Source organism: Anomaloglossus baeobatrachus, chromosome 8 (assembly GCF_048569485.1).
Source record: "Anomaloglossus baeobatrachus isolate aAnoBae1 chromosome 8, aAnoBae1.hap1, whole genome shotgun sequence".
Classification (NCBI taxonomy): domain Eukaryota; kingdom Metazoa; phylum Chordata; class Amphibia; order Anura; family Aromobatidae; genus Anomaloglossus; species Anomaloglossus baeobatrachus.
Window position 1 is genome coordinate 14,394,600 of NC_134360.1, and position 21,915 is coordinate 14,416,514.

The 21,915-nt window shown below is 50.5% G+C and overlaps 1 protein-coding gene across 8 annotated transcripts in view; it reads right to left on the bottom strand.

The window, feature by feature from the left end:
* The window catches only part of ERC2 (ELKS/RAB6-interacting/CAST family member 2), a 1,225,588-nt gene that overhangs the window by 1,188,637 nt on the left and 15,036 nt on the right, over positions 1-21,915 (bottom strand). The gene's annotated exons all lie outside the window — the stretch shown is intronic.

The following is a 21,915-nucleotide window of genomic DNA, read 5'->3' on the forward strand; positions in this document are numbered from 1 at the left end:
GCAGGCACGACCCACGGTCGCAGCGGCTGTGGCCGCTGTCACCCGCAGTGGGACTGCTGGAAGCCAAGGGGCCTCCCGGAGGTCCGATAGCTCTTCCCCTTCTGACCAAGTGGCAGCCGAGTCAGGTGGAGGCCAGGACACAGGTCCCGGGGTACTGACTGAAGATGGGACAGTCTCGTCGATTCTGGCCACATCTAGTCAGGAGTTTCAGGCAGCGTTAGAAGCTGACGACAGCCTGAAAGCTCTTAAGGAGCAGGCGGCACAGCCTCCCTCGGACTCGGACCCGGAGCGAGTGGTCTGGGACCAAGGACGGCTGTACCGGGCCACGGTCCAGCAGGGTTCACCGGAGGCGTGGCCCAGGGACCGACAGTTGGTGGTACCCTATCCGTTCCGGACGGAGTTGTTGCGGATCGCACATGAGATTCCGATGGCCGGACACCTAGGGATCGCTAAGACCAAGGCCAGGTTAAACCAGCATTTCTACTGGCCAAAAATGGGGGCCGATGTGGCTGCCTACTGCCGTTCGTGTGAAACCTGTCAGAGAGTGGGGAAGGCGGGGCCACACCCCAAAGCCCCACTAGTATCTCTGCCAATCATCGATGAGCCTTTCAGGAGGGTGGCTGTGGATCTGGTCGGCCCGCTGGCCATCCCCAGCAGCTCCGGGAAACGCTTCATACTGACGGTAGTGGACTATGCCACCCGGTACCCAGAAGCAGTGGCCTTGTCGTCCATTCGGGCTGACAAGGTGGCCACCGCATTGCTGGAGATTTTCTCCCGAGTGGGTTTTCCCCAGGAAATGCTCACTGACCGGGGGACCCAATTCATGTCCCAGCTGATGGAGGCCCTCTGTAAGCAAGTCCAGGTGCGACATCTGGTGGCCAGCCCGTACCATCCACAGACTAATGGCCTGTGCGAGCGGTTCAATGGCACCTTAAAGCAGATGCTTAAGATGTTGGTCGACTCCCATGGGCGTGACTGGGAGCGGTATCTCCCACACCTGTTATTTGCTTACCGGGAGGTTCCACAGGCCTCCACAGGATTCTCACCGTTTGAGCTCCTGTACGGGCGACGTGTGCGGGGCCCCCTGGCTCTGGTGAAAGAGGCTTGGGAAGGGGATTTGGCCACCCCTGGAGTGTCGGTTATCGAGTATGTCATGCGCTTCCGGGACAAAATGCAGGCCTTGACGCAACTGGTACACGACAATATGGCTCAAGCCCAGGCCGATCAGAAGCGTTGGTACGACCAGAACGCTTGTGAGAGGACCTACCAAGTGGGTCAAGAGGTGTGGGTACTGGTCCCCGTACCACAGGACAAGCTTCAGGCAGCCTGGGAAGGCCCATACCTCGTGTACCAGCAGCTCAACCCTGTGACGTACCTGGTCACCCTGGACCCTGCCCGTGGAAGGCGGAAGCCCTTCCATGTGAACATGATGAAGGCACATCATGAGCGGGAGGCATGTGCACTCCCTGTGTGCAACCTGCCCGAGGAGGGAGAAGCGGAAACCCTCTTGGATATGCTAGCCCAGGTTAGGGCAGGCGGATCCATTGAGGATGTGGAGGTTGGCCACCAGCTCTTGGAGGACCAACGGTCCCAGCTGTGGGCCACCCTACACCCCTTCTGGGGGTTGTTTACCAACCAGCCCGGAAGGACTGACTTGGCTGTCCATCACGTGGACACTGGGGATCATCCCCCGATCCGGCGTTCAGCATATCGGGTCTCCCTGGAGGTGCAGCAACACATGCGCCAGGAGATTGACGAGATGCTGAACCTGGGGGTGATCCAGGCATCCAACAGCGCTTGGGCCTCGCCTGTAGTCCTCGTCCCTAAGAAGGACCGAACCACTCGGTTCTGCGTGGACTACAGGGGGCTCAATGCGGTCACGGTCGCCGATGCGTACCCAATGCCACGCATCGATGACCTGCTCGATCAGTTGGCCGGGGCTCAGTACCTGACCATCATGGATCTGAGCCGGGGATATTGGCAGATCCCCCTGACTCGCAAGGCCAGGGAACGCTCTGCCTTTATTACCCCATTTGGACTGTACGAGTCCACGGTGATGCCATTCGGGATGAGGAATGCCCCTGCCACTTTCCAGCGGATGGTCAACACCCTGCTCAAGGGACTTGAAGGGTACGCGGCCGCGTACCTGGATGACATTGCCGTCTTCAGTCCCACCTGGGAGGACCACCTAGAGCATCTAGCACAGGTGCTCAGGCGGATCCACCGGGCAGGTTTGACCATCAAGCCGGGAAAGTGTCAGCTGGCCATGAGCGAGGTCCAGTACCTCGGTCACCGGGTAGGTGGGGGAACGCTGAAGCCCGAGCCTGAGAAAGTGGAGGCCATCGCATCCTGGCCCACCCCCAGGACCAAGAAGCAGGTGATGTCCTTCTTGGGGACCGCTGGGTACTATAGGAGGTTTGTTCCATGCTATAGTAGCCTGGCAAAGCCCTTGACGGACCTCACCAAGAAGAAGCTGCCCTCTGCAGTCGATTGGACAGTGGACTGCGAGACAGCCTTCCGGGCCCTAAAGGACGCCCTGTCCAGCCCGCCCGTGCTACAGGCAGCCGACTTCACGCGGCCGTTTGTAGTACAGACCGACGCCAGTGACTTCGGCCTCGGTGCGGTGCTCAGCCAGGTGGACTCTGCGAGCCAAGAGCACCCAGTCTTGTACCTGAGCAGGAAGCTGTTACCAAGGGAAGTGGCCTATTCTACAATGGAGAAGGAGTGCCTGGCCATAGTGTGGGCCCTGCAGCGTCTGCAACCCTATCTATACGGGCGCCACTTCATCGTGGAGACGGACCACAATCCCCTCAGCTGGTTGCACACCGTCTCTGGGACGAATGGGCGATTGTTGCGATGGAGCCTTGCGCTCCAGCAATACGACTTCACCATTCGCCACAAAAGGGGCCGTGACCACGGTAACGCAGACGGGCTGTCCCGACAAGGAGAGGTCGCGGACGGGCGCACGGGGGAACACCGGAGTGTGCTGCCCCCTAGCGCCCTCAAAAGGGGGGAGGTGTGAGGTAAATCCTGGGATATGAAGAGGAATTATGACTAGAAGTCATAATTGCTCTCATCACTCCCTGGCAGTGCCCCCCCTCCCTTCTTGTGCTCAAATGTCCAGCATCTGTGAAGGTGTCACATCCCACTTACACCTCCAACAGCCATCTCCTCTGATATGGAGATGAGATGTTGTGCGGACAATGGACCCAGGATGACTCCCTGCCGTCACCCTGTAACCAGAGTTGTATCTCATTAGCAAGGCTTGGAAGTAGCCAGACAGAACGACTCCAGTAAAAAATGGTTCATATCTCGCAAGCCATATCTCCGATAAATATGGCAACCATAAAAATGGTGTTTGCGCAGGCGGACGATGCTGGCACACCTTTTTTATGGAAGGGGGAGCTTGGGAAATACCCCAGGCGTGATATCAGCCATATGGGAACTCGTAGACAGGTCATGAGTCCCCTCGTTCTGTAGCTAAATTCATAACTGTCACAATGAGAGCATTGGCGTCCGCCTACGACGCTCCCAGGCAAAGTTATGGCCCATATTCCATGTTGTGAATTTGTCCATAACTCCAGCCAGGGGTGGAGCAGTGCTCCCTGTGAGGTCACTAAGGTAGGAGGGGACCTGGATTTGCCCAGGTTGATAACCCTACTTCGGCCATTTTCCAGTGTTCTTCTGCTCGGGGGCCTGGTTGGGAAAGACCTGTGAGGGAGTTCCTGGAAACCTGGTCTACAGCGCCCCCCTGTGGCCAGACACACAAGGTAACTGATGTAATTGTATACCTGTTTGTAACCCATGCTTTATCTGTAACTGTACTCTGACATATGTATATTCTGTAGATTCCCTATTGTATATATTGTAGTTTCTAGTGTGCTTTAGGCGATTAAATTATATAATTAATCTTGGGCTGTTCTGTTATCTCGATCTTGAATCCCACGTCCGTGTGTTCGGCTAATAGTTACCGTAAATCGGTTGGTGGCAGCGAGTTGTGCCAAGGATTATTGTGGGGAGGCCAGTGAGATTCGGGGAGAGTTTATATATTCCGCCCGCGGAGGTCGGGGGAATATATACCCTTCTCTCGCCGGGGGCCCTTCAATAATCGGCATAAGTAGTATAGCGGCCTCCTTGCTTATGGTCGGGCAATTCCATAATTGGCCTGACTATAAGAGGGGCGCTAGAGAGCGCGTCACGTGCTCTGTCTGTCGGTCGGGAGGTATAAAGGAGGGGGACGCCCCCTTGCTACCCCCCGATTGTGACGTACTGGTAGCCAGCGCGGGGGATTTCTGAGTGACCCCCCCGGTGGTTTGTGACAGATAGATAGAGGGATAGATAGATAGATAGATAGATAGATAGATAGAGGGATAGATAGATAGATAGATAGATAGATAGATAGATAGATAGATAGATAGATGCAATATATTTCAGATGGGTCAATAAAGTACCTCCATTTTTGTACACTGTATTTGGAGTGCTGCCTTCTTTATATTATAACGCTCATGGCAGTATAGGGGCAGCGAGTGGAATTTGTAGACCCACTAGGCCACAGGGGGGACCTGGGTTTACTCTTTAGTGGGAGGTTCTTAACTGAGCGCCCACCGCGAGGCGGACACCAGGTAACACTCCCAGTGCAGTGACCGGGACTGTGGCAGCTGACCCCCAGGAATAGTGACGGAATCAGGAATAGCCAGGTGCAGGCAAGGTGACCGAGGCAGGCTGGACAGGTGAGTACAGACAAGAATGGTGGGCATGGCAGGGATAGACAGGTATGGGAAGGCAGGTACTGGAGACAGACACAGGGATAATAAGACAGGAGATCAGGACCTCTGGGCTCTCTGATGTCTTTCGGATTGCTCTCAGTCCAATGTTATTGTAACGCCTGCCTGGAGCCACAAACTCAGACGGGCTGTAATGGACAGGCTAGAGAGAAGCCACTCACCAAGCAGGACCCCCAGAACCCTGAAACCCTTTAACCCCTATATAGGGTTTTGGAATTAGACAGGGCCCTGGAGATCACTACCTGTGGAAGGCTGCAGTCTGAGAGAGTAGTCTTCAGGCAGGGTCAAACCAGGAATTGCAGAACAGGGACAGAATCAGCAGGCAAGGGCGTAATCAGAAACAAGCAGAGGTCAAAACCGGATGGGGCAGCGAAGTACAAAAACAGCAGGCATGAGGGTAGTCAGGAAACAAGCGGTAATCAGCACATGAAATCACAGGACGAAACAGGAGCCAGAATTCTCAGAACTATCTCTGGAAGAGGTCAGCAGACAGGAGGGGCATTAAAAAGGGTGTGGTGTCTTCCCATTGGCTGTAGCTGAATGATGGTACTTCAGCTGGAAGACACCCGCCACCTAAGTCAATCAGTGGTACTGCAGATCCCCAGGATACCCAGCCCAGTGGATGAGCGGAGCCTGCACCCACCGGCATCGACTCCTCTCCCATCACCAGCACCATCCACGGCAGGAACACGGCGTCACCTGGCGATCGGAGTAGAAGTCGATGGAGCGGACTCCGGTGGTGACGTAACAGTTATATTATGGAGCAGTGCCAAGAAAATATTTGGAGCATGCTGTGATTGGCAATGTATATCGGACGACGCGCTCCCATACAAGTCCATGTGTGCGTGGAAACCATCTGACTCCCAGAAATGTTATTCTCCATCTTCAGCTCACTTGTGATATGATTCTATCATTCGAGATAATCGGATCACATTAGCTGACACTCAGATCGGTGCCTGATAAGAGTCGTTACCGTAATCGATCCGATTCTCTCTATGCTCGTGTGAGAGCAGCCACCCTCAGATAGTCACCAATACGGCACAAGATGAAGGGCGAAAACATAGCAGGGACCCATTGACCATTGGCAACTATAGTAGCTAGTTATTTTTTTAGGTGAAACTCTTTTTTATTTCCTTATAATCTGTCTCCATTCTCATCCAGCCAATACTGATGTTAATAATGACATCCATTAATAATGCAGCCGGCGTGCCCGGGCGTCAGACGGTTGAATACCATACCCGTGGAGCAGAATCAGGATTCATATGTTTGTTAATATTTGCTAAATTCAGAATACCGATACATTGTGACTCACAGAATAACAATGACTCTGTGACTTTTTTGGCAACTTTAATTGCTGCTAAATAAACTCCCTCTCAGCGGTAAATCACTGATACGGTCTAAACTGCCGGTAATGGAAAAACGGTGGAGACGGCTGCAAAACAACAAATGCCGGCATTTACATGGAGTATTGTTCCTGTCCCTGTATCACAGCAGGACGCCAGGGAAGACATAATGCTTTCTTATCCTCATTCACACACAAGACAGGGCACAGTGATGTGCTCAAAGTGTGAACGGATTAGTAGACGGTAGTAAAGCGCATTGTGGTCCCCATTACTCTACTCGTCAGCACAACAAGCTGACATACCGCTACAACACATTTATATGGCGGAATTCTGCCTGTAACGAGCACAGTTTGGCGATATAACTAGACTAAGTCTAAGATACAAACAAATGAGCAAATAAATAAGTAAATACATAGTAATAGTAGGTGTAAATAAGATAGGGAACGTAGTGGACACTATTTTTATATATAAAAAGAAAAGCATAAAAGCCATCGCACTGTGACAAGGTGCAGCTAATCAGGATGGTCCCTAACGCTAGCTTTTCACCTCATTATGTGCCAGCAGATGTCAAAAGAGACCAGGACAGAGCAGACAACATCTAGAAGAAAAACAAATGAGCAAATATCCTGCAGTAACTAAATGTCACGGTTCTGCTGTGCGGAGCATGTTGCATTTGAATATGCTCTGCTATGTGTCTTGTACACTTGCTGACAGTTTGTCTTTCAGCACTAGGGTCCACGCTGGTTTTGTCAGGTGTCTTCACAGATGCGCCTCGTTCCTGGTGATTGCTCTGTTTCTTTACTGGGCTTGCTCTGTCTGAACATCGCCAGTCGTACTTCCTGTTTGCTCAGTGTGCTCTTGGTTCCTGTCTGGTGTACATGTTCTGAGCTTGGCCTCTGACCTAAGACTGCTTCCTGACCACGTCTCTGTCTGCTCTCTGACCCTAATATGTTACCTCCCAGCTTCTGACCTTGGACCTCTTCCTGACCACGTCTCTGTCTGCTCCCTGAACCTTATTCATTACCTCCCAGCTTCTGACCTCGGACCTCTTCCTGACCATATCTGTCTGCTCCCTGAACCTTATACGTTACTTCCTTGCTTCTGACCTCGGACCTCTTCCTGACGACATCTGTCTGCTCCCTGAACCTTATACGCTACCTCCCGGCTTCTGACCTCGGACCTCTTCCTGACCACATCTCTGTCTGCTCCCTGAACCTTATACGTTACCTCCCAGCTTCTGACCTCGGACCTCTTCCTGACCACGTCTCTGTCTGCTCCCTGAATCTTATATGTTACCTCCTGGCTTATGTTCCCAGCTTGTCTAACTTGCCTTCTATTCATACTGCTCTTAGTGTTTAACATCACACTAAATAGTAATAATACATGTACAGTTAGGTCCAGAAATCTTTGGACAGTGACACAATTTTGGCGAGTTGGGCTCTGCATGCCACCACATTGGATTTGAAATGAAATCTCTACAACAGAATTCAAGTGCAGATTGTAACGTTTAATTTGAAGGTTTGAACAAAAATATCTGATAGAAATTGTAGGAATTGTCACATTTCTTTACAAACACTCCACATTTTAGGAGGTCAAAAGTAATTGGACAAATAAACCAAACCCAAACAAAATATTTTTATTTTCAATATTTTGTTGCGAATCCTTTGGAGGCAATCACTGCCTTAAGTCTGGAACCCATGGACATCACCAAACGCTGGGTTTCCTCCTTCTTAATGCTTTGCCAGGCCTTTACAGCCGCAGCCTTCAGGTCTTGCTTGTTTGTGGGTCTTTCCGTCTTAAGTCTGGATTTGAGCAAGTGAAATGCATGCTCAATTGGGTTAAGATCTGGTGATTGACTTGGCCATTGCAGAATGTTCCACTGTTTTGCACTCATGAACTCCTGGGTAGCTTTGTCTGTATGCTTGGGGTCATTGTCCATCTGTACTATGAAGCGCCGTCCGATCAACTTTGCGGCATTTGGCTGAATCTGGGCTGAAAGTATATCCCGGTACACTTCAGAATTCATCCGGCTACTCTTGTCTGCTGTTATGTCATCAATAAACACAAGTGACCCAGTGCCATTGAAAGCCATGCATGCCCATGCCATCACGTTGCCTCCACCATGTTTTACAGAGGATGTGGTGTGCCTTGGATCATGTGCCGTTCCCTTTCTTCTCCAAAATTTTTTCTTCCCATCATTCTGGTACAGGTTGATCTTGGTCTCATCTGTCCATAGAATACTTTTCCAGAACTGAGCTGGCTTCATGAGGTGTTTTTCAGCAAATGTAACTCTGGCCTGTCTATTTTTGGAATTGATGAATGGTTTGCATCTAGATGTGAACCCTTTGTATTTACTTTCATGGAGTCTTCTCTTTACTGGTGACTTAGAGACAGATACACCTACTTCACTGAGAGTGTTCTGGACTTCAGTTGATGTTGTGAACGGGTTCTTCTTCACCAAAGAAAGTATGCGGCGATCATCCACCACTGTTGTCATCCGTGGATGCCCAGGCCTTTTTGAGTTCCCAAGCTCACCAGTCAATTCCTTTTTTCTCAGAATGTACCCGACTGTTGATATTGCTACTCCAAGCATGTCTGCTATCTCTCTGATGGATTTTTTCTTTTTTTTCAGCCTCAGGATGTTCTGCTTCACCTCAATTGAGAGTTCCTTAGACCGCATGTTGTCTGGTCACAGCAACAACTTCCAAATGCAAAACCACACACCTGTAATCAACCCCAGACCTTTTAACTACTTCATTGATTACAGGTTAATGAGGGAGACGCCTTCAGAGTTAATTGCAGCCCTTAGAGTCCCTTGTCCAATTACTTTTGGTCCCTTGAAAAAGAGGAGGCTATGCATTACAGAGCTATGATTCCTAAACCCTTTCTCCGATTTGGATGTGAAAACTCTCATATTGCAGCTGGGAGTGTGCACTTCAGCCCATATTATATATATAATTGTATTTCTGAACATGTTTTTGTAAACAGCTAAAATAACAAAACTTGTGTCACTGTCCAAATATTTCTGGACCTAACTGTAAATAACTTAGGGGACTTAGATTTCAAGGGCTAGTATGAAACAGGTGGGTCTAAGTCCTTCTCTGCCCTCGTATTTTTTAAGGCCTACTAGCACATAGCAAGGTGAAATGCTAGCTCTAGGGACATCCTGATTAGGTGCACCTTGTCGCGGTGAGATGGCTTTCACACTTTTTTGATCAAAATAGTATCAACTAATTTCCCTATGTTATTGACATGTATTATTACTATTTATTTTGCTACTGCAGGTGTTTGCTCATTTTGTCTGTTAATGGCCACAGTGTTAATATGCACCTACACATTGCTCTTATACCAACAGGTGTGCCAGCTTTTGCATATTGTTTGCAGCACATCCCCTGTTCATTCAGACGTCCTTATTTCCCATCCATGATCTATCCATAGATAGATGCTCATTTTAGGCTTTAAAATCAAAAAGGTCCGTGGAGCCTCTGTTAGGAGTCTCGACACAGAAATTAGCCAGATATCCCTCCGGGAAGGACCCAGCCAAGGAGTAGCTCTTTTAAGGAGACCACCATAACCACCATATTAAGTGGCCCTTTTAGTCGATATCCAGCTCTTGACGAGTTTAAAGATGTGACAAGGGAATTACCAAGGCCAGGTATCCATCCACAGACAGCTGTTTCGGGGTATTGCGCCTCACCAGTGTGGAGTAGGATTCTGGCCAGGTGGGAGCAATGCCTAGTAGACCAGCAAGACAAAACAATCACTGATCTTGGGGAGACCAGCCTGAGAAAACACTGCCGACAGCCAAAGAGGGCGCTCAACACAGTGAAATCCTAGGTGCTGTCACGCTCCCCGGGTCCTCACCCCCGTTCCCCGGCTCACCTGCCACGCTCTCCGCTCCCCAGTCACCGGATTCCGTCCGTCCCAGGGCTCCGGGCCCCCGATCCCGGCGCCCGACAGCTTCCCTGGACCTGGCCGGCTCCCCTGCGTCCTCCTCGCAGCCTCCTTCCCTGGCTTCTGGCACCCGGGCGGCGCGCATGCGCATTAGGGCGCGCGCGCGGTCACTGACCCTTTCTTAAAGGGCCAGCGTCCATTAACAGGAAATGAGGTTGCACAGGTACAGGGTATATAGGGGGTCATTGTCCAAGGGGGCGGGGCCTGATCTTCGTGTTCCCTGAGCTAGGAGTCAGGTCTCTTGGTGTTTATGTGCCTGTACTCACCTATCTGTCTTTGTAGAGCCGTACCTGCCTTGCCATCCAGTCTGCCGTGTCCTGATCCCCGCACGCTGTCCGTCTGCCATCTGACAGTCCGTACCATCCCGGATCCCTGCGGTGACCCGTCATCTTGCTCCAGAGGTTCCGGACCCCGCCTGATATCACCTCGGCCTCCGAACCTGAGCTACGTCACCAAGACCACCTTCTGTGACTCCGTGGTCCCTGGGACTCCTCCGCTGCCTTCACTTGCACGGACTGTTCTACTGCCCATCAGTGCTTCAGCTGCCGGACTCCCTACCACCATCTCAGAGAGTTCGGTCCAGTGGATCCACCTCCTGGGTCTGCCCGACCGCCCGGCCGTGACAGTAAGATCAGGCCATGGATCCCGCTGCAGCACTATCGGTCCTGCAAGAGGAACTCCAGCGTCAGCATGAAGTCCAGACCCGCATGCTGCAATTCATGACCTCCGTGGACACCCGCCTGTACACATTACAAGCATCAATGACGCCTGCGGCACCCAGGTCCCCCGCCAGGCAAGCCATGGCCCCCGCACCAGTGGCAACCTCGTCAGATGCTTCCCGACTCCGTTTGGCGTCACCTCCTCGTTATGCTGGAGATCCCAAGACCTGCAGGGGCTTCATAAATCAATGTTCCCTTCATTTCACGCAGCTGCCACATCTGTTCGCCTCCGACCAAGCCAAGGTCGCCTTTATAATGTCCCACCTAGAGGGCGAGGCGCTGGCGTGGATGAACCCCTTGTGGGAGAAGGAGGACCCCATGACCAAGGATCTTCAACAGTTCCTGCAGGCATTCCGCAGCACCTTTGACGAGCCGGGACGCGCTTCTGCCTCTGCTTCATCACTCCTCCGCCTACGTCAAGGAACACTGACGGTGGGCCAATACGCCATCCGTTTTCGCACTTTGGCTTCAGAACTCGGGTGGAATAATGAGGCCCTAACAGCCGCCTTCTGGGAGGGACTCTCGAGTCGCATCAAGGATGAGTTGGCGGGTCGGGACGTGCCCTCCACCCTAGATGCCCTGATTGCCCTAGCAACTCGTGTGGACATACGTTTTCAGGAGCGCTCCAAAGAGCTATCTCGTGAGAGACGCCCGTTACGGCATTCATCTCCTCCTCAGAAGCCCTCCGTACCTCAGTCATCAACAGCTGGGAGTCCCGTCCACGAGCCCATGCAGATTGACCGAGTGCGTCAGTCTGCACAACGTAGAGCAGAGCGGCTTGCCAAGGGTCTCTGCTTTTACTGCGGTGAGGGCACACACCTCCTCCGTTCCTGTCCGGAAAGGCCGGGAAACTCCAAAGCCTAGGGTTGGTAGGAGAGGCCACCCTAGGTGCTGGGACTCTCTCTGATCCGGTCACATGGACCGTGCAAGTGACAACGGGAGAGACGCGGTTCACGGCTGAGGCCTATCTTGATTCCGGGGCAGCAGGCAATTTCATCCAGCAAGCCACCGTGGACAAATACCAGGTGCCTGTTATCCCACTCAACAAGCCCCTGGTGATCGCCTCTGTGGATGGGAGACCCCTTTCTGACACCATCTCCTGGACCACCAGGCCGGTTGAACTGCGCATCGGTGCTCTTCACACCGAAAACATCGCCTTCTACGTCCTTCCGCACATGTCCCATCAGATCCTGCTGGGCCTTCCATGGTTACGGACTCACGAACCATCAGTCAGCTGGGGCACTGGCGAAATCACCCGCTGGGGTGCTTCGTGTCATGAGAGATGCCTAAAATCCACACAACCCATCCGACGACCTCCGGTTCCTGAGAACCTACCGGGGCTGCCCTCGGCTTATTGGTCCTTTGTTGATGTCTTTGATAAAAAAGAATCCGAGGTACTGCCGCCACATCGCCCCTACGATTGTGCCATCGACCTGCTCCCTGGAACAACGCCACCACGAGGACGGATATATCCTTTATCTCCAGCCGAAACAAGGGCTATGTCTACTTACATCTCAGAGAGCCTGGCTAGGGGATTCATTCGGAGATCCTCCTCTCCTGCTGGAGCAGGTTTCTTCTTTGTCAAGAAAAAAGAGGGCGATTTACGTCCCTGCATCGACTACCGGGGTCTGAATCAGATCACTGTTAAGAACAAGTATCCTCTGCCGCTCATCCCCGAATTGTTTGACCGGCTTAGAGGAGCTCGTCTGTTCACCAAGCTGGATCTTCGGGGTGCTTACAATCTGGTGCGCATCCGCTCTGGCGACGAATGGAAGACCGCGTTTAATACGCGCGATGGACATTATGAGTACTGCGTGATGCCCTTCGGCCTGTGTAACGCTCCTGCCGTCTTCCAAGAACTAGTGAACGACGTGTTCCGAGACCTCCTCTACACCTGTGTGGTAGTATATCTAGATGACATCCTTGTCTTCTCTCCGGACCTCCCAACCCACAGAGAGCACGTACAGCTGGTTCTACGACGACTAAGAGAGAACCGTCTGTACGCAAAGTATGAGAAGTGTGTCTTTGAGCAGTCTTCTCTCCCCTTTCTGGGGTACATCATCTCTGAGACTGGACTGCAGATGGATCCCAAGAAGGTCTCCGCCATTCTCAACTGGCCTCCCCCTTCTGGACTGAAGGCAATCCAACGCTTCCTGGGATTCGCCAACTACTACCGCCAATTCGTCCCTCACTTCTCTGCTCTGACTGCTCCACTTTCCGCTTTGACTAAGAAAGAGGCAAATCCAAAGGACTGGTCGCCTGCGGCCGACGCCGCGTTTGGCTCTTTGAAGCGGGCTTTTGCTTCCTCGCCTGTACTTCACCGTCCGGAGTTAAACCGCCAGTTCACCTTGGAGGTGGATGCCTCCTCCTCAGGAGCCGGAGCAGTGCTCATGCAGAAGTCCTCCTCCGGGAAGATGGTGACTTGCGGATTCTTCTCCAAGAGCTTCTCAGCGCCTGAACGCAACTATACCATCGGGGACCGAGAGCTCTTGGCAGTCAAACTGGCACTGGAGGAATGGCGCTACCTCCTGGAAGGTGCAGTGTATCCCGTGATCATCTACACGGACCACAAGAACCTAGAATACCTGCGGTCCGCTCAGCGACTGAACCCACGGCAAGCCAGGTGGTCCTTATTCTTTGCCAGGTTCGACTTTCAGCTTCACTTCCGACCCGCGGACAAGAATGTACGCGCTGATGCCTTGTCCAGGTCTTTCATGCCCATGGAGCAGGAGGAAGAGACTACCCAACCCATCATCTGTCCTAGCAACATCATTCCGGTGGCCCCTGTCACCCTAGCCCAGATACCGCCCGGGAAGACCTATGTCTCCGATACCGACAGGCAAAAAGTGTTACACTGGGGTCATGCCTCAAAAACAGCCGGGCATGCTGGTCAGAAGAGAACATGGGGTGCGATTGTACGCCATTACTGGTGGCCATCCCTTCGCACGGACGTCGCTGCTTTTGTCTCTGCCTGCTCCTCCTGTGCCAGGAACAAGACGCCCAAACACTTGCCCCATGGCCGTCTTCTGCCTTTACCGATACCCTCAGTCCCGTGGCAACACATAGCAATGGACTTTATTACGGACTTGCCATTATCCTCCGGGCACACAGTCATATGGGTCGTGGTTGATCGATTCTCCAAAATGGCCCACTTCGTTCCTATGGCCGGACTGCCCTCTGCTCAGGAACTCGCGGAAGCCTATATACATCACATCTTCCGCTTGCATGGCTTTCCATCCCACATAGTGTCCGACAGAGGAACTCAGTTCACCTCCCGCTTCTGGAGGGCTCTATGCAAACATCTGGGAGTGACTCTGGACTTTTCTTCTTCTTACCATCCTCAGTCTAACGGCCAAGTGGAGAGGGTCAATCAAATCGTGACCTCATACCTACGTCACTATGTCAACGCCCATCACGACGACTGGTCCTCGCTTCTGCCTTGGGCTGAATTCTCCCATAACCACCACGTCAGTGAGTCATCCTCCGAATCTCCCTTCCATGTTGTTTACGGACTCCAGCCCGCCGTCCCATTGCCTATATCCCCTTCATCGGATGTCCCGGCTGCTGATACTGCAGTTCGTGACTTTGCTACCATTTGGGACTCTGTCAAGGCGTCCCTTGGGCGCGCTTCCCAGCGGATGAAGAAACACGCTGACAAGAGACGTCTGGATCCTCCGTGTTTCTCTCCTGGTGACCTGGTCTGGCTTGCTTCCCAGTACATCCGATTGAAGATACCTTCCTACAAGCTGGGTCCTCGCTACATCGGGCCGTTTAAGGTCCTCAGCAAGATCAATGAGGTATCCTACAAGCTACAGCTCCCGGCCACGATGAGGATACCCAACTCCTTCCACGTCTCTCTGCTCAAGCCGGTTGTCCTTGGTCCCTTCTCCGCTGCTGCCAGTCCGGCCCCTCCTCCTATTGCCGATGATGACATCTATGCGGTAAGGGATATCGTGGCCATGAAGACCGTACGAGGTCGACAGTTCTTCCTGGTGGACTGGGAAGGGTATGGTCCTGAGGATAGGTCTTGGGAGCCCAGGGAGAACGTGGGCACTCCTCTTATCCGTGCCTTCATGTCCCGGTTGCGGGGAGGGGGGCGTGGGGGGGGGGGTACTGTCACGCTCCCCGGGTCCTCACCCCCGTTCCCCGGCTCACCTGCCACGCTCTCCGCTCCCCAGTCACCGGATTCCGTCCGTCCCAGGGCTCCGGGCCCCCGATCCCGGCGCCCGACAGCTTCCCTGGACCTGGCCGGCTCCCCTGCGTCCTCCTCGCAGCCTCCTTCCCTGGCTTCTGGCACCCGGGCGGCGCGCATGCGCATTAGGGCGCGCGCGCGGTCACTGACCCTTTCTTAAAGGGCCAGCGTCCATTAACAGGAAATGAGGTTGCACAGGTACAGGGTATATAGGGGGTCATTGTCCAAGGGGGCGGGGCCTGATCTTCGTGTTCCCTGAGCTAGGAGTCAGGTCTCTTGGTGTTTATGTGCCTGTACTCACCTATCTGTCTTTGTAGAGCCGTACCTGCCTTGCCATCCAGTCTGCCGTGTCCTGATCCCCGCACGCTGTCCGTCTGCCATCTGACAGTCCGTACCATCCCGGATCCCTGCGGTGACCCGTCATCTTGCTCCAGAGGTTCCGGACCCCGCCTGATATCACCTCGGCCTCCGAACCTGCGCTACGTCACCAAGACCACCTTCTGTGACTCCGTGGTCCCTGGGACTCCTCCGCTGCCTTCACTTGCACGGACTGTTCTACTGCCCATCAGTGCTTCAGCTGCCGGACTCCCTACCACCATCTCAGAGAGTTCGGTCCAGTGGATCCACCTCCTGGGTCTGCCCGACCGCCCGGCCGTGACAGGTGCATTGCCCCCTGGTAAGTATGCAAATCAAAAAGGTCCGTGGAGCCTCTGTTAGGAGTCTCAACACAGAAAATAGCCAGATATCCCTCCGGGAAGGACCTAGCCAAGGAGTGGCTCTTTTTAGGAGACCACCATAACCACCATATTAAGTGTCACTATTAGTCAATATCCAACTCTTGACGAGTTTAAAGATATTACAAGGGAATTACCAAGGCCAGGTATCCATCCACAGACAGCTGTTTCGGGGTATTGCCCCTCATCAGTGCGGAGTAGGATTCTGGACAGGTGGGAGCAATGCCTAGTAGACCAGCAAGACAAAACAATCACTGATCTCGGGGAGACCAGCCAGAGAAAACACTGCCGGCAGCCAACGAGGGCGCTCAACACAGTGAAATCCTAGGTGCATTGCCCCCTTGTAAGTATGCAAATCAAAAAGGTCAGTGGAGCCTCTGTTAGGAGACTGGACACGGAAAAAAAATGTAGGCTTTGGAGCACTTCACATATCCATGTTTTTATTAAGTGTCTGCCAAAGACCGACCCCCAAAACCTAAACGTGCATTTTTGACTGGAACCATGGATCCAACTCACTAATGCAAGTCTACGGGCAAATGAAAAACTTGGATGGTGTCCGTGAGCTGTCTATTACTGATATAAGATGCAACCAAACAACCAATCACTGCCATTATCACCTGTTTATATAAAAATCCTTTAAGAATACAATATACACTCCTCAACATTGAAATTGCAATAGCAAGACAAATTGATTGTCAAATGATGGAAACGATATTTACAAAAGATCTAGATTTTTCCAGCAATGAATATGAGCGCATGCACAGAAATACCCGCACTTACAGCCTTGGTTATTAATGGTCATCTGAGGAATGTTCTGCAGCACTGAATGCACTTGGGCAGAAAATCATCAAGATCCGCCGCTGGCAGCACCCTTTGCAGTTGCCGACCAATGACAGATGTGCTCGATGGGATACGCTGCCAGCCATGGTAGAATGTTACAGCCACACCAGCATGCTGCGTGGCAGAAAACTCCTATGATCATTTTTTTTAGCATGGAAATGACGTTCCAGAAACCGGAGCACAATGCACGAGATGTGGATTCCTGTCGGATTTGATATATGGAATCCGACATAAAACATGTAAATTCCTGATCATGTGACCTGGGTGTGATGCTCGACACTATGTGGCGTAGTGTGATGCTAGTCACTAGGTGATGCTAGATAATACTTGTGTGTAGTGTGAATAGAGAGGTAATCAAACAAGCCGGGACCAGAAACCAGGAAGAAAGGACAGGCCACAGGGAGCAGGCAGAGACGAGGTCAAAATATAGGCCGAGGGTCAGGATTCCAGGAGAGTATGTACAGGGAGCAGGAGGAGACGTGGTCAGGAGAAAGTCCGAGGTCAGAAGCCAGGAGGTAACGATAAAGTCAGGGGGTGGGCAGAGCAGAGTCGTCCAGGGTCGAGAAGCCAAGATCAGATAACTGTACACAAACGGGAGCCAAGAGAACTTACTGTGGAACCAGAAAATACAACTGGCAACATTCCAGGTGAGCATGCTTCCTCATGAAGCGGAGCAATCACATGCAAGGAGCATCAGAGTTACCCCCTCCCAGCATCAGCGTAGGACCCAGTGCAGAGAAACAACCCACCCACAGTAGCTCAAGACAAACAGCAGAGCATCTCATCCTGTAAATTCCTCTGCGTAACGGAGCAGGCAAATATCGGCTCTGCAGGAGAGCATTGCAGAACATCACAGAGCACAAGATGCTCCGCAAATCGGAACTGTGACTCTGGGTTTTACGCTCAGTTAGTCGTGCACTATTTTTGATAATTTTTGGACACTTTTGTTAATACTGTTTACCAGGAGATGCTTATCATTTGTTTATGCCCAGAAGACCAGAAGCTGTGAGGACCTTGGATTTGACTGACAGCAATATCATCAGATTTGTATTCATTTCTACAGACGTTTCCAAGGATATGTGACTGTGATAATACCGGCAAGGAAAATATTGCGTGTGATATGAATAGAAATGAAATATAAAATATTTGTGACTTTACTGTTACCATTAAAACCTTCAGGGAAAAAAAGAAGAGAATATGCGATTCCAAGAGCCATAACTTTTTTTTATTTCTCCATCAATATCTCATAAGGACTACCGTAATTTTCAAGTTGTGCTTTTGAATGACAAAATTCTTTTTATCATATGATGAAATGGTAAGTTGGTAAAAAATAAATCTAATTGTTGCAAAATAGCAAAAAAAGTTACATTCTGCCATAGTTTTTTGTTTTAATTTCCATTGTTCCTTGTACCATAAACCTAACCTGGCAGTACGATTCTCCAAGTCAGTACGATTATGTAGATACCAAACATGTATAGTTTTTGTTTTCTTTACAGTAAGTGGGGAAAAAAATTCTGAAATTTTGAAAAAAAAAATACTGCCTGTGTTGTGACTTTCCGGAAGCCGTAACATTTTAAATTTTTAGGATATGGAGCTATGCGAAGGCGTGGTTTTTTGTGCCCCAATATATATATATATATATATATATATATATATATATTATTTTGGGGTATATATGTTGTTTTGATCACCTGTTATAAAAAAAGAGATTGACAGCAGCATTTACCAGGTTAAAAGCCACGGGCGCAGAGGCAGATGACGGCTGAGGGATTTAGCCGTCATCTGCCTGGAAAGATGAGAACCTGCATCAAAGGCAGGGTAATGTTTCATGCCGTACATAGCAGGTCATGGGTTGTAAAGGGGTTGAGTCAAAAGTGCGGTAGAACATGTTGGCGCTATAGAAGTTGAGATCATTTCTATCTCTTCTTCTAGTTTATGTCTTCCACAGTTCTGTCTCAGGCTCTGTTCTTATGTCGGGATGTCAGTTTCGTCCGAAGAATACTGACAGTGAAACGTCCCCATAGGGAGCTGCTGACATTCCTGACACTGCACCAGACATGGGGGAGTATAGTAAGTGGGAAGGGGCTGTCTGGATAGTGGACATCTCTAAAATCTCATACCCTATGTGCATCCTAATCCTCGATGGGGATATATGTCTAACAGCTAGAAATTCATAGAAGATTTCAAGCAGCAACCATCAACATTTCTGCTGATAGATAGGAGAGATAATGCTGACCACTGGAACAGCACAATCCTGGGAGAGACAATACCTACAGCGCTGGAACAGCACAATCCCGGGAGAGACAATACTGACACAGCTGGAACAGCACAATCCCAAGAGAAACAATACTGACCACTTGGAACAGCACAATCCCAAGAGAAACAATACTGACCACTGGAACAGCATGATCCCGGGAGAGACAATACCGAAAGCTGTAACAGCACAATCCCAGGAGAGACAATACCTACAGCGCTGGAACAGCACAATCCCGGGAGAGACAATACTGACACCGCTGGAACAGCACAATCCCAAGAGAAACAATACTGACCACTGGAACAGCATGATCCCGGGAGAGACAATACCAAAAGCTGTAACAGCACAATCCCAGGAGAGACAATACCTACAGCCCTGGAACAGCACAATCCCGGGAGAGACAATACTGACACCGCTGGAACAGCACAATCCCAAGAGAAACAATACTGACCACTGGAACAGCATGATCCCGGGAGAGACAATACTGACACCGCTGGAACAGCACAATCCCAAGAGAAACAATACTGACCACTGGAACAGCATGATCCCGGGAGAGACAGTACTGAAAGCTGGAACAGCACAATCCCAAGAGAAACAATACTCCAGGGAACTAGTCTGATTGCCATATGTGGAGTCAGGAAGGAATTTTTTTCCCCATTGGAGCTTTGTTTGCCACATTGTTGGTTTTTTTGGGGTTTTTTTTTTGCCTTCCTCTGGATCAACATGTTAGGCTACGGGTTGAACTGGATGGACTTAGAGTCTCCCTTCAACCTTAAAAACTATGATACTATGATACTATGAATAGGTAGGGTAGGAATCCAGCAATCAGGTCCAAAATAGGTTAAAAATTCATTCTTTCTTTATTTCATGTTCATGTTAAAACATTTTCCATCATGAATTCATAGGGAATACAGGTGAGAGGACGCGTTTCGAACAAAGTAGTTCTTAGTCTGTCTCAGATATGATACTATGAATACTGACACCGCTTGAACAGCACAATCCTGGGAGAGACAATACTGACCGCTGGTACAGCAGGATCCCGAGAGAGACAATACTAACACCGCTGGAACAGCATGATCTTGGGAAAGACAATATTGGCACAACTGGAACAGCTCGATCCCAGGAGAGACAATACTGACACAACTGGAACAGCACGATCCCGGGAGAGACAATACTGACATCGCTGGAACAGCACAATCCCAAGAGAAACATTACTGACAATGCTAGAACAGCTCGATCCCAGGAGAGACAATACTGACACCACTGGAACAGCACGATCCCATGGCAAGACAATACTGACATCGCTGGAACAGCACAATCCCGAGAGAAACAATACTGACAATGCTGGAACAGCACGATCCTGGGAGAGACAATACTGACACTACTAGAACAGCACGGTCTGAGTAGAGACAATACTGACACTGCTGGAAATCGAAGCCACGCCCTGATGCACTTGCAGCTTCATTTGCATAAAGATTAAAAGTTGATTTTCTCAATGATGGAGAATTTATCTTTGTAAGTTTGAACTACTTTACCCAGAAATCTGATTAATTTATTGACTTTAAAGCTCCAAATAAGTTCCCTTTAAAAATGTCACCTTTCTCTGGTGCACAATAGACCGCATTGCGTGGAAGAAGGCCAACAGAACCGGACATTAATGAGTGTCCTCCTACAATGGAGAATGATCCGTTCTTCATGGCTACAATATCATCGAGTCACTCATGAGTTCATCTGTTCTCTTTCCATGAATATGGCTACATTGTATCTGACAGGTTACGGGATTCATTTTTGATTCTGCAATTCCATTAACGAGAGGTTAAAGAGGCCACATAGACGAAGGCTTTCTTTTTTTTTTGTTTAATTGCAAATATTTTCTGGCGCGATCCACCCCCTCCTCAATAAACGCCGAGTGTCACCCAAATAAGTGAGCGCTGCTGAGTCCACACGGCGTCACGCCTCACCCCATGTTATTTAAACCTCCACGTGATTTCTTGCAAAGCTGGAAGATAAGTGTTCCTGATTAGGAAGAAATATTTTCTGCATTATGGAAGCGGAGAATGAGTCAGGAAAGAGCTGACGAGACCCTTAGAAATGTAATTTATGTAATTCTCTAGATTGTGACTGGGAAATGACGGAGCTTTCTGCAGCTTCACCATAAAAAAATGACCTATCTTGTCGCTGTAGGACCCATTGGTTCACCATCATCATCATCATCAATGGTCCTGGCTGATGTTTTACAGGAGGTTCTGCAGCAGCTGTGGTCATCAATTTGCACAGTATTTACAGAAAAATAGCAGATAAGAGTTATATAATATCACTTAATAATCAGTAGGGGAACCAGCACCGAGCCTGAGAAAGAAGGGGCTGGGTCCCCTTAAAGGGATTGTTCACTACTCGGACTACCCTTTCTCAATTCGTATGGCTTTCCCTTTTAAAATGACGACTCTTATGCTCCCCTCCAGTGCCGGGGCTGTTCCAGCGGAAACAACGCTGTGTGTTCTGGGATCGCATAACTCTATTACGTCAAGCAAGTCCTGTGGTCAATCAGTGGCTGCTTGACACTCTCACCTTCAGACAAATCGCTTAAATCTGGAGGAATTGAGCCCTGCTGCGCTCTTGTTTTCCTCCGGATGTACAGTATGTGATAAGTCTGAAGGCGAGGAATGTGAATTGGCTGCAGGGATGACGTGACATAAGATTGTAAAGATCTCAGGAGAGACAATACAGACACAGCTGGAACAGCACGATCCTGGGAGAAATAATGCTGAACGCAGGAACAGCACAGTCTCGGGAGAGACAATACTGACACCGCTGGAACAGCACGATCCAGGATGAGACAATACTGAATGCTGGAACAGCACAGTCTCGGGAGAGACAATACTGACACCTCAGGAACAGCACGATCCAAGAAGAGTCAATACTAAACGCTGGAACAGCACAATCCCAAGAAAGACAATACTGACAGCGCTGGAACAGCACAATCCCTGGAGAGACAATACTGACCATTGGAACAGCATGATCCCGGGAGAGACAATACTGACACCTCTGGAACAGCACAATCCAGGAAGAGACAATACTGAACGCTGGAACAGCAC